The sequence below is a fragment of the Misgurnus anguillicaudatus genome, chromosome 8 (assembly GCF_027580225.2).
Source record: "Misgurnus anguillicaudatus chromosome 8, ASM2758022v2, whole genome shotgun sequence".
NCBI lineage: Eukaryota > Metazoa > Chordata > Actinopteri > Cypriniformes > Cobitidae > Misgurnus > Misgurnus anguillicaudatus.
In genome coordinates, this window is record NC_073344.2 from 5945237 (window position 1) to 5959565 (window position 14329).

Here is a 14329-nt window from a genome sequence, read left to right on the forward strand (position 1 = left end):
GAACGCATTTTTACTCAGTCTCGTCTCGGTCTCAGAAAAAGAGGACCCTGAATTGTATTTCAAGACCGGTCAAGACCACAACTGATGGCACATCACAAATTTATTTTTTTATCATACATTTTATGCAGTTTATTCAGGTTTGGCATATGATGTTGGCATTGTTTAAGCATTGTTTAAGTTTCTCCCAATGACAATTCTTCTAATTTTATTACTAAAAACACCTGCATGGTGTTAAAGGAATAGTCTACCCTTTTGCCATATTAAACTATGTTATTACCTCAACCTAGACGAATTAATACAGACCTATCTTTTTTCAATGCGTGCAAATGTGTTAGCATTTAGCCTAGCCCCATTCATTCCTATGGTACCAAAAAAAGTTTTATTTTGTGGCACCATACTTACTGGTATAACTCCTCATGTAACAGTCTTTAAATAGGGAAAACACGAAAGTGTTTGGTGGCTTCCCTGTTTGGTACCATAGGAATGAATGGGTCTAGGCTAAATGCTAACACATTTACTATGCGCTGTACAGTGCACGGATTGAAAAAAGATAGATATGTATTAATTCGTCTAAGTTGAGGTAATAACATAGTTTAATATGGCAAAAGGGTAGACTATTCCTTTAAGTGGATGGCAAGCCATGGAAAGACAGTTCAGAATAAATGGTTAAGTTGATTTCAGCTCTTTAGTGTTTGTTCACTTTCATTTGCTTATAGACAAAGATAAAATCTCACATATCTGCAATGCCTTTGATTATTTTATCAACTTCTCTGATGGCACACACACCCACACACATGCACACACACGAAGTGCCTAATCATACTGTATGCATATTCCACATTTTATCATAAGTGTTTTAATGCAGTGACTTGCACTGGGCTTGGACTTGACTTGGTCTCGACCTGTCTTGGTCTTGGTCTTGACTTGGTCTGGGACCTTTAAAGTCTTGGTCTTGTCTTGGTCTTGGTCATGACTTGGTCTCGGTTTAGGTGGTCTTGACTACAACACTAGCGTCCGCATTCGTTAAAAAATATCCACAAACAATTATTGTTAAGATAGCTAATTACTGGAATAATGTATTATGGCATAGGCCTTTATTAACAATAACATTGAGATCATCATCGTGCACTTCCTGGCACATTTAAGCAAATGTTTCTATACCGCATATGAATGAAATAACTTTGCCTATTTAGAGACACAGCACTATTACCTCTTAACATGCTAATCTGCCATAACCGAGAAGTTATGTATACTGCAGATAAGTTGGTCGACAGGTGTAAGCATATTAGCGGTGGTAATGTACTATTTTCCCAGAAATGGTACCATAGTGGATGTGATGGCCGAACAATAGCTGAGTGGCATGGCCGGTGGAAAGATGTTTGTATGATGGGACGTGTGGCTGTCAAGAGATAAATAGCCCTCCGCTAGCAGGGGATGGAGTTGGAAGGCCTGCTGGATCTATTCCAGTGTAGGCTGTCACCAAGGGCACTGATATGTACTGTCCTGCTGCCAAATGCCAACCACTGTCTGTGTATAAAAAACAAAAATGATTTTCCACTTTTTCAAGCAGATGCCTTCAGTTGTGCAGCTAAAATAGTCCAATCAGCACAAAAGGATTTGGGCTGCAGCTGGTATTATGTGTCTGTTTTGGCCTGATACCTGCTGAGTACGGTCTTGTCTAATGTGAATATCTCATCAGTTGCTATTATTACAGAAGTAAGCAAAAGGAACATTGCAGATGTTTGAATGATAATAAATGAGAGTGCTTGCAACATCGTGCCAGTCTCAAGATGCCAGTGAACAACTACAGTACATTCTTAAAAATGAAGGTGCTAAATGACGCCGTCTTTGACTTTATTGTTTTATAAAGAACATTTACCATCTGAAGGACTTTTTGTTTTATATAAGGTTCTTTGTAGTGAGAGAGGTATACTTTAAAAAGTAAGAAAGAAATAGTTCATTAAGAAATTTTGACTGAAATATTGTTTGGGGAACCAAAAATGGTTCTTCTATGACATCACTCTGAAGCACATTTTGTAGCACTTTTATTTTTAAGACTCTAGCCTTTAGTCTCTCTGCTCTGTATGTGTAATGTGGGATTTGGAAGTTGTCCTTTAAATCGCATAAGGCTTAGCAAAGCTCCTTATTTTTATGTTTGAAGAAATAACAATAGAAACGAATGAGCGACAATTGACATAAAAGAGTTCAGTAGCATAGCTCAGATCATTTGGTTTTGGAAATATGATGAGAAATATTTGTGCTCATTTTGAAATATTTGAGTTTTGATTATGGTGCCTGAGCAAATTTGTGCAGTTTGAGGCGTTAAAATCTCTTTTGAAAGCCTGAAGGAGACGTGTGAGATTACTGCGTTCGGAGAAGCAGGAGACCTATTTATTCTTGTCGCTTTCTAGGAGAAGCAAATAGGATATTTGTCATTTTTCTTTCCTGTTTGTCTCAAGCTGCTTGGCGTCCTCCTAAGAAACTAAAACACACTGTAATTTTTCAATAATGCGCCATGTCACCCGTGTGATGTCTCAATGATTTCCGCAGATTATGAAATGTTATGTAATGCTGCCGTCCTTGGAGGCTTTAGTTATGTTCTTTGTATGCCAGTAAGATGCACAGCCTACTGCATGCTTTCACATTGATGGTACATTACATTAGCTTGTAGACAGTTGTGCTCTGTTCTGTTTTTTGAGGATTTCTTGCAATGTAGACTATTTTTACGGCCTTTGGCTACCATTACATCAAGCTCAGAAGTGGCTTTATGAGTCCAATTCATAAATGTCCATTTTTGAGCAGTTTTCATGTACTCAGGCACTTGATGTCCTTAGAAAACGCAGACTATAATGTTCTTTTATTCTGTTTTATTCCAAAAATGGTCACACGTTTATCATTTCTGTCATAGTAAATCTTCATAAAAAGTAATTTGCTAAAAGGGATTTATATTTGCACTTGAAGTGTCAGTCGTTGTGTCTTGCATGTTGAGATTTCATGCAACGTTGTAAGGCATGTAGAAAGTGACAAGCAAGAAACATAGTTCAATCCATTATTGGTACTGGTATGTCTACTTGTATGTAACACTTCTCGCGAATGAATATTGCGTTTCTAACTGATCTCATTCTTACAATGGCTTATATTGGTGTTACCTAATGCATTCAGGTTTACTGATATGTCTTCGGTAAGACTGACAGACCTGTTAAAGTTTTCTTGTCTTGCAAAAGAATGATTTGTCACAATTTCTTTTGTTTTACTGTTCTTCGTGTTTATGCTGTGTCTTCCTAAAGTTTTTGTCTATTATCAGCAGTAGTATACTGTATGTAAGAGTCTAGGAAGAACATAGTATTTGTATAGTTCACAAGTGCATCTGCATATCCAGGACAGTCAGAGACTCGACTCCGAGCTAACCCCTTTAACACTACACTAAAATAAAAGGAAGAGTTGGGCTGAAGGTAAAATGTCACTGAAGATAACTTTATATACTTTTGCTTGATGATTGACATCAAAGGAGATCATGCTCCTTACAAAATTGCATTTTGAGCTGTAAATAGTTTTGAACTTCATTACAATTTGTATCCAAACGTTTTGAGTTTTAACGCATTTTTATAGGTGTTCCTATGCACTTTAGGCTAATCGTTGCCAAATGAAATTAGCAGATTTTGTTAGATTTTTTTGCATTCTTGCAACATAAAATCCCCTCAGATTGGAGAAATGAAAATCTATAGGGCCTCATCAGACTCATAGGGCCCTATCATACACCCTGTGCAATGGGCGACACAATGTATTTTTTGCAATGTATTTTCGCCCATTTGTTCACCTATGGGCTTGCTGCCTTGAAAATGAGGTGTGTTCAGGCACCTTGTTGGGATTGGCATGTTAAGGCAACTAAAATAGACTACACCATTGACCAACTTAAAACCTGGTTTAAAGTCTAAAGTCAATGGCGCATTATTGTTTTTGTTATTTAAAGAGCGCATTAGTAAAATGCACCTATAAACGGGACGACAATGCGCGTTTGTGTATTACACACATGACAGCATACAAACGTTTTTAAATATGAAAAATTAAAGGATTAAAATGTAAAAGATTATTATTGAGTCTCTTGGATATAAATGACGACAGTTTACAGGACTTTAGAGGCATGAAGTTAAGAAGGCAGTTGCTTCACCTGTAGCCTGATAAACAGAATATTTTGCTTTTAAAACGTGCTAATATGTAATATTGCATTTATTTCGATTTTTTTTAAATGCTACCCAACAGATTTATTGTATATTAGGACTTTGTATCCTTGGTTATTTGAGATAAAAACATTTAATATATTTGTAATTACAGTTTTTCCGCCAACATAATCTGCCATGTAAATAGGCAATTTGCCTTGCGCGAGCGCAACTGACTTTATAAGGGGATGAGAGATAAGACTCATTAGTTTATTGCACGTTACGCCCAAAACACACCCATTACTCATTACGAGACTAGGAACAACACTCTAAAAACAAACGGTGCTAAATAGCACCAAAAGTGGTTCACTGGCTCGTAATCATAGGGGAACCATTTAAGTGGTATATAGATGGTTTCATCGGACGCACGCGCGCTGACGCGATACCCATCTGGATCCATCTGTTTCGTTTTTTTTAATGGTCTGACTAGTTGCTAAACTGATCTCTTGAACAAATGTCTCGTCGAAAATAACAAATGTTTCGGTTTCCTATGTAATCTGTTGTTTTTTTGCTTGTTATATAAATAAACTACGTTTAAAGAACTTTGTTGTTATTTATTATCAGCGGAGTTTACCGGAAGTTACGTGTGGACCACGACAGCCACTTGTTTATGTTGTTACTGCTGAAACCGTCAATAGCATCTATGTAGCACCTGTGTAGAACCATATAGTGCTAAATAGAACCAAATCTGGTGCTATAGTGGTGCTATATCACCCCCGGATGTTTCTTTATAGGTGCTATATAGGAGTAAAAATTGTTCCCCTATGACTACGAGCTTTTAGTGCTATTTAGCACCAATATTTTTTAGAGGGAATCCTTTTAGACTGTGCGCCAGGCGCATAGACCATTTTTCCCATCGTTTAACTAGCAAAAGTGGATTCGGACACTTCCTTAGTGCACTTGCTCCTTTCGCTTCAGACTATGCGCTTAGATTGTTAAGATAGGGCCCATAATGTCATGTTAGATAGACTGCAGAGTCTACAGATTTTTAAAGATACTTAAAAACTCTATGTAAGTACACACAAGTTTAACAAAATCAGTGATTGTATTACTTTAGCACAAACCCTTAAACTGTCAAAATGTTGTCTTTTATTGCTAATCAATAATAATTTTGACTACTATAAAGATAATTGATTCTCTCTCCTCTCTCCTTTGCTTAGTGCATTAGCTCCTGGCAGCTACAAAGCACTACACAACTGCGATCTTATAAAACAGATGATTTCAGTTATTAAGTGTAGATGGTGCTAAGCAGTCTCCGTGTTGAAGTCAGGCTGTGTCCTGGAGGCTTTTATTTACTTCCAGATGGTGTGGATTTTGTGGAAAATGCTCTCTTTTTAACTGTATTTACGTGACTTGACAGTAGTACTGTGTTTGCCAGCTTATTTAGTTAATACATTAACAAAAACTACCGTTTCTTTTTCTGTTACTAATATAATAACCATAAAACATCACTTTTAAAATGTGTCTGCATCAACTCAACTCTGTTTGCAAGAACCAAGCCCTTGAAGTTGGTGACATTGAGACCTACAAGTAAAGAAATAGGGCGTAGGTTTTTACGGAGAGCTTTATTGCCATTTTGTATTTAATAGTATACTGATGCTGAATGCTTTGTCGAATTAACAAACCTGGTAACCATCATTTGCATTATTTTTTGTGAATACTAAATCAGATTTCTGGCATTGAAAACAATTTGAACATAGAAGCATCAGTGATGTTTTGCGAGTATAACTCACTGACTTTCCTGAAGTTCATCTTGTCAGGCTTAGCCCTGGTCATTGCTGCCTACAGTGTTTTTACGTACAGTATGTGCATTCTTTTCAAGGGATGTTTCTGGGAGCACATCCACTTGAAAGAAATCACTTGAAATGTAAATATTGCATGGTTTGTGTACTGTACATAGATTGTACTGTATGTGTTTGTATATGACGATGATCTACTTAAGGATCATATTTTATAAGCTTGCTGTAAAATTTCAATTTCTAATGACTATTTTTAACTTCATTGCATTCTGTGAGTACCCAAGACAGAGTTATATAATGGATTGATGTGTGCATCTACTTCAGCAGCATTATAATAATATCATCTTACTTTAGGTTGTGTAGCTTTTTATTTTGAAGTAACTTTTTGCTTTTTCTTTTTTCTAATACTGAAGCAATCAAAAGTAAGTAGGTCAGAGTTAAATATGAAAGATTATGTATTTTAAGAAATAATATATAATGTGATAAATCCATGTACAGTATGCGGCTGCATATGTGTGTGGACTAATGACATAAAGCACTTAATTTCAACATCTTTTATTGTCACCATTGCACTTTTTAGATGAAATATCTAAGTGTAGAATGTGTTTACGCTTATTGTGAAAAACTGTGTTTGCAGTTAGTTGACTTCTTGTTGAATTGTATATAACTTTAAATATTATTTCTATACAAATGTATATCAAGGTGTTTCTGTGCATATTCTATGTAAATGTAGGTCTTTGATGGCTGCATACCTTATGGAAGCTTTATTTTTATGCCACCTAAGTTGGCATGTTCTAAGTTGGCATTGCCTTTTACAGTAGCTTCTGCACAAAAGAAACAAGGAATGTTCATTTGAGAGCACATGACTCTGCACTTCCCACGCCAGTTTAATGCACAGATACATGAGAGATTACTGTTTCTTGTACAAGACTCTACAAATAAAGGAAGAAAAAGAATAAAGTGCATCGCTTTTTAATCCATTACTTGGGTGAGTGTTTTACGCCTCACTGCGTCAGACATGAAATCTTAATTAGACTTTTGTTTAAGTACTGGCAAGTGCTCTGCTTACATTGAGGATTGATGGGCAGTTGTGATGTTCATCTTAGATTTTCATGTTACAGAGTATAAGACAGTTGAGACAGTTTTACTCCAATGAGAATGAAGTTATTTGCTACAAACACATTTTCATCTTTTATTAAAAGAACGGTTCACCCCAGAATTAAAGTTTTGTTATCATTAAGGCCTATGTGCATTAAAGTGTGGATGCTTCAGGGAGCTTTGGATTTTCTGGTTGCTATGATACTATATCATTCTATTTAAGCAGATGCTTTTATCCAAATTGACATCACAAGAGTAAGGAAAACAATGGAGCAATTTGTGTTAGGGAGGCAATAATGTGGGAAACGCTATACAAAGTTACTTTCAGCTAATAAAGTTTCAGCATTTTCTAGGGCAGGTTTACATAACATTTGTAGTAGAAGTACCCGTTCTCACCAAGATGCGTACAAATGACACGCAGTGTGACCATCGTGCAATAGACACGCCAAACCCCGATCCCGCGTGCACATGATACGCCAGTCCTTCCCATTCACTTATATGGCGAATCGTTTCGTGTCATTTTATTTATTGTTTTCTCATTTGTTTTCTGTTTTTTAAACCATTTTTGCTTGGGTTTAGGGTTAGATTTCAGATTTGTTTAAGCAGGTTATTTAATATACAGGTTTCTCTATGTTTTTATCTATATTTAAGCCATGGTCGCTTGGAGTTGGGGTTAGAGTTGGGGTTTGGGTTAGGATGTCATTTTTATATAACAAAAAGTTGTTCTAAACCTAAACCCAAGCGAAAATGGTAAAAAAACAGAAAACAAATGAGAAAACAATAAATAAAACGACACGAAACGATTCGCCATATAAGTGAATGGGAAGGACTGGCGTATAAATCGGAATTTGGCGTATCTATTGCACGATAATCACACTGCGTGTCATTTGTACGCTTTTTGGTGAGAATGGGTTGAGTAGAAAGAGAAAGTTTTTGCCTTTGCATTTTTTTAAACAATTTACTTTGTAAAGAAACAAAACGCGACTGTGCACATAAATATTCTTTCACAGAGCGGAAATTGTAAACAATTAAGGCTGTGAAAGCATTGAGCAATTTTGTGTACATAGACAGTGAAGGTTACGAGTGACCCAAGACCATAAAGCGACAAAATTTCCCATTTTGATTGAAAACTGTTGTGGAAATGGGCCCTTACACAATATCTGTTTAGAGAGAAATGATTATAGGACTCTGGACTTAAAGGCAGAGCATTCAACATGTTCCAGGTATTCACCGAAAGTCTTGTTTTTTAGCTGTTTTTTTTTCAACTTTGTGAGAGATGCTGCTGACAAGAATTTAGAGGAACATTACACCAGAAATATCTGACTTTGCAAGTAATTTGTTTAATCAGCAAATATTTAAATTTTGATATCCCAGGTGTATAATTTCGGACATTTATCCTTGAAGACCAGAAATATACATTTCTGCCTTGTTTTTCAGTCATTGTAAATATAGAATCAAAAAGTTTGTCGGGGTTGTGTTGGTCCTGACCCTCCTCCGTTGTGATTGGATGACTTGGTAAAATTAAATGTTTCTATTTATATAGCGTTTTTCACAATTGGCAATTGTTTCAAAGTAGCTTTACATTAAAAGAAGCAGGGGAAAACACAGAAAATTTAACAGACAACATAAGTAGCAAATACAGCGACTATGAATAACTTTACAAGCGAGCGTATTAATAATGTAACATATAGAGACAGAGCGCAGCGCGTCATAACCTGAAAACCACGCCCACCGGGGGGAAAACAATCCAACCGTCTTCATTGACTTTGTATTGCAAGAGGCCGCCTCCTTGTCATTTCTGGCTTATAACAAAAAACTGAATAATGCCTAAAAGCTGCTGTGTGACAATATGTACAGCTAACAAACCAAAGAACCCAGAAATAAGTTTTTATAAGCTGTCGAGCCGTAAAACTCAGCCTTTGAGAAGAAAAAAGTGGATCGCCGACTACGTTTCCCCTAGTGGACGCAGTTTCGTTAATAGTAGTACTATGAAAAGTTGCCTGTTTCCACTTTTGTGTCTTTAAACGCTCGTTTTTTAAGGTCGATAGCTTATAAAAACGTATTTACAGATGAAACAAAAACAGAATAATACCTTAAAGCTGCTGTGTGACAAGGTGTACAGCTAACAAGCAAAAAAAAACAGAAATAAGTTTTTATAAGCTGTCGAGCTCAAAAACAGTGACTTTTTAAGCCTAGGAGGGAAAAAACCCTTTGGAGATATATATATATATATATATATATATATCCACTGTAAATATATATGAAGAGTTTGGTTCCAAAACGCAATAAACGCCATTTTTGAAAAAAAAAATTGAAAAAATTAGTTAGTGCCAGAATCAGTATTATATCAGGTCAGTAGTTAAAAGTAAATTCTTAATTTTATGCAAAATCCAATATCCGCCGTGTTATTCTGTCATCTTTTCTCCCTTTTTTCCCAAAATGCAATAAACGCCACTCCCCATTTTCTACAGAATGCCATAAATCCACTCCACAGATGTAAACAAACAATGGCGGCGCGCTAAGTACACGGAATCCTAGTTTTCCTCATCTACTTTGTACTTCGTGATCAACAAACTTACAAAAACAAAATAATACTTTAATAGCATTGATAAACCTGTGATGGTTTTCTGTGACGGGAAAGAAACGTAAGCCATCAACATCTAATAATTTACGCAGAAGCACTCGGGAGACGGGTGCTTGTTTGCCCAGGCCGACAGCATCAAGTTTCTGTCATGAAAACACATTGACCCCAGGGGATCTTATGAAAAACTTTCCATAATTTTACTCAAAAGTCAACAAAAATCGAGCAGGACCAAAACATTTTACAGCTGATCGCTGTGAAAAACGTTAAGCGACGACGTCCCAAGTATAACGCAATGACAGTGATCTTAATATGACAAAGTAAGTGTTTTGATTAATGACATTAATGTATATATTTTTAATTAGTGTGTTCAACTAGTCAACCAAATGAATATAACATGGCAAAGATGAATGCACATTTATGTAGGCTATTGATTCAATAGATTTATAGCATTTTGAATAAAAACTTGTCATGGATTTATTGCATTTTGTGGAAAAAATAATCAGTTTTTATAATAAATCTTTGAAAATCAAGTTATGGATTTGAATTTTTTATGTTTTTTTTAACCTAAAGATGCTATGTGAAAGTTTGTAACAGAAAATAGTGGTTTTCATCTTGTCACTTTCTTGGTATAGGAAACACGTTTTTACCAAAATTTGTCAAAATGGATTTATTGCGTTTTGGAACCAAGCTCTTCATATATATTTGTGTGTGTGTGTGTGTGTGTGTGTGTGTGTGTGTGTGTGTGTGTGTGTGTGTGTGTGTGTGTGTGTGTGTGTGTGTGTGTGTAAACAGATAAGGAGATTAAGCGGGTTCTGTCGGTGGTTGTTGGTCAGGCATCCGCTGGGCATCACGTTGAAGGACGGCCAGTAGATCAGTGGTGTGTTGACCTCCACGGCAGCCGGAACTGGGTCTGTTTGTTTCAATGTCCTCGGGTTCGAGGACGAGACAGGGAGAGAGAAACAAAGTCCTATTAGCAGCAGTGTATCTAGTATCTAGTAGAGTAGTGTCTAGTAAATATACTTATCTTGCAATAGTTAGCCTGGCTAAAAAGTATATTTACTAGACAAATTATGTGAATGCTTTGTTAAAGAGAAAAGTCTTAGGTTTAGATTTAAAGTGATTGACTGTGTCTGATTCTTGGACATCAGTTGGCAAATCATTCCAAAGCTTAGGGGCTAGAAAAGGATCTACCACCTTTAGACACTTATGATACCAGAAGTTTGTGACCGCAGTGTACGTGATGGATTGTATTCTGAAAATGACCATGACAAGTGCAGTGTTTTACCCCAAAGTTTACCCTCAATTGTTCAACAAGTGTTCATGGAATAGACGCTCAGTGCAGAGTTTCATAAAACAGAAGAAAGCATCATGACAACATCTTAATGGTCCATTTGTCGTTTGCAAGTTTAGCATAAAATGATGTACTTAGAATATTACACAAAGTAACTTGCTGCTCTTTTGTCATGTTGGAGCTTTATTACAGTATTACAGTCCTCATTAACTTTCAATACATGGAAAAGAGTGGCCATGGTTTTTTGTAAAATTTGTTTTCGACCAAAGAAAGATAGAAATAAAGGTTTGGATGGACAAGGAATTCATTTTCGGGAAAACTGTTTCTTTAATAACTTTTTAAAGCACCACTTCACATAAAAAATATCTTTGTTTTGAAAGTTAAGTTTAATTTAGAACACATGAAGCACACTGTTTGCTTGCAAACCATTTGCGGTGTAATTTCACAAATGGTGGGATGCTCTGTCTTTTGGATGTTTTTCAGCAGAAACATTTGAAAACTTTACCGCTTTCCATTATCTCTATTCTGACTCATGGTTGCACAGAGAGTTCATGCAATCTCTGTATTCCCTGCCTTTGTACACGGTCCATTAACTAGGCACAAAAAGCCTTGCAATCAGCTTACCGTTTAATTGGTTTTTACTGGGGGTTTTTGTTGCTTTGTTTTTATTTTGAATTTTATGATTAGCATTTAAAGAGGCAAATAAATAGTCGCCAGCTTATGAATGGCTTTCAATGTTACTGGTCGCCTCCATCACAGTGCTGTATAAAGCTGCTGAGATTACTATGCTACATTTAAACAGATTTACTAGGTTGATGGCATGTTCGTAAGCCATCGGCACGAATGTTGTTAGCTTATCAGGCCTGAGCTTGGGGCACACAGATGCTGTTTCATATTAAGGCCATTGTGGTTTACCATGAATGTGGCCACTGTTGTCCGAATGAGATTATAGGCTATATTTGGCTTTGTCAATTCTTTTCTCTTCCACACAGGGTAAACATTTCCATCAGTATGTGTGTTTTCTTGGGATCAAACCCACTTTTGCGCTCCTAATTCAAAGCTCTACCAGTTAAGCTACAGGAACACGGCATTACCTGCTCATTGTAGCTGCAGTGCTTTATTTTAAAAGTGACAAGGTTTGTATTGACTAAAAGTCTACATTTACATTTATTATTATCTTTATTGTACAAGCAGTGATTATGGTTTAAGTAGAAAACATAGTGATTAGGGTGAAAGTTGTTAGATGTTAAAAAATAGACAACATTTTCATAGCCTGGCGGGGAGTGAAAAGTTGCAGAACTCCAAGGGTGAGCTACCTGTTCTATTTCCTTTCTGTCTTGTCTATAAAAAGCTTGCTCTTTTCTGCTTTGTGTCCTGGATCTGTCTCCATTAGCGCAACTGTCCCCGGGCCCCAAGATCCACATAGGCAGCCAGGACTCCCTTTCATCAAGGTGACCTAAAATACCCACTTGTATAATGCTTAGCCTAAACTTCAAGGTTTTGTGCATATTCTCTTGGTGTTTGGCAGCAAGACGGCAGTCTTTTATCACTGTCATTGTGTCTAAATTGTAGGATAGTTACGTTGGTGTGTTTTGTATGGTTTGTATCACAAGTAATCAATATTTTCTTGATCTTTTATGATAAAATAGAGTTCCGTACACTGGCAAATAAAATTATCCACAAATGGCCCCAAGTTGTAACTGGGGTGCCCTTTAAAAAGGTCCTAATCATCCTGTCTAAATAATTCCCCGTATTTCTCCTGTATTTTAATCTTTCTATAAAAAATCCCACTGGCCGTACTTGATGTTTGCTACATTCACCCCCATTCAAGCAGGTAGCAGTATATCTGTAACATATAACTCAAACAACAGCCGCCAATAAAACAAGAAGAAGATAAATAGGGGTTAAAGAAGACTAAAAGCTTCCCGAGGGAGGGTGAAGGATGACGACCCATGCGGTAAAGCTACAACCGCCCCGTGGATTTAGCCCACTCCTAGCGTACAAACTTCTAGCGTGATAAATGTGTGTGTCGGGGTGTGCATTTTTTAAAACTTTTTGTGTTGTGAAACACTGCTCTTTGTGCTTTACTGCCTAACTCAGAAGGTGTTAAACAATGCAACGTCTGCGAACTACTGTATGTGTATATCAAGTCCCTTGCAGATGCAAGCGAGCCATACAAAAAAATTATACAAGGTATACCAATCCATTCCCTTGCATAGTAGTGAACATGGGGTGGGGGGTATTAGGGTTCGGGAAATTACCCTTATTTTTAAATACCAATGTTGACATGTATGTTTGGGGGTGGCACAGTGGTTTAGTGGCTCAGTGTGTAACACTGTTGCCTCACAGCAAGAAGGTCCCCGGTTTGAGCCCTGGTTTAAGCCCCGACTAGGCCCAGTTGCTTTTCTGTGTGGAGTTTGCATGTTCTCCCTGTGTCGGCATAGGTTTACTTTGGGTACACTGGTTTTCTCCCACAGGCCAAAAACATGCAGGTGAACTGGAGATACCAAATTGCTCCTCCCCCAAACTGTGTATGGATTAAAGGGGACATATGTTGAAAATCTGACTTTTTTCCCTGTTTAACTGGTATAATTGGGTCCCCAGTGCTTCTATCAACCTATAAAATGTGATAAAGAGCAACCAAGCAACTTAGTTTGGGTAAACCATTCTCTGAAACGTAAAAAAAGCTAATTGAAATTTGCCTCCCCTTGTGAGGGGATAATACCGCTCCTTAATCTGCACTATCCAACCACGGCAATGCAATTTAATGCAGAGAAACAGCACATTTTTGCTCACACCTACAAAGTGGCAATTTTAACATGCTATAATAAATTATCTATATGATATTTTGAACTAAAACTTTGCATACATACTCTGAGAACACCAAAGATGTATTTGACATCTTAAAAAAGTCTTGTAAAATGTCCCCTGGATCACTTGTGTATGAATTACCCAGTTCTCGCCATGAATATAGCCTAAAAATAAAGAAATAATATGAACTCTTTTTGTGCAAATGTGTAGATACGTATCCCGAAACAAGGCCACGATACGAAGACTATTTTGAATTACATTTTTGTTCAAAATTTATTAACATTATTATTATTATCATCATCTGTTTATTGTACATTGAATAAGCAGTGTTGTAACAGTACCATTCATTTATTAGCTTTTGGGGTAACTCGTAGAAATGCTTAAAATTAAGTTAGTAGTCTACTTAACTTTTTCAAAGCAGTTTTACAAAGATAGTGCCTTACTCTAGGCATTATATTTCTCTCATTTAAATATTCTATATCTATGAATATGTATAACTTGCAGTCAGACCTAATACTTTTTAATAGAAATCAGATTATTAATGTGACAGCTATAGTTTGAAGTAGCTCTGTATCTCTTCTCTAGACGT

General features: G+C 36.7%; 1 protein-coding gene across 13 annotated transcripts in view; it reads left to right on the top strand.

Annotated features, from left to right (window-relative positions):
- lrrc7 (leucine rich repeat containing 7) overlaps positions 1 to 14329 on the top strand; it is a 163904-nt gene that overhangs the window by 62079 nt on the left and 87496 nt on the right. The window lies entirely within an intron of this gene.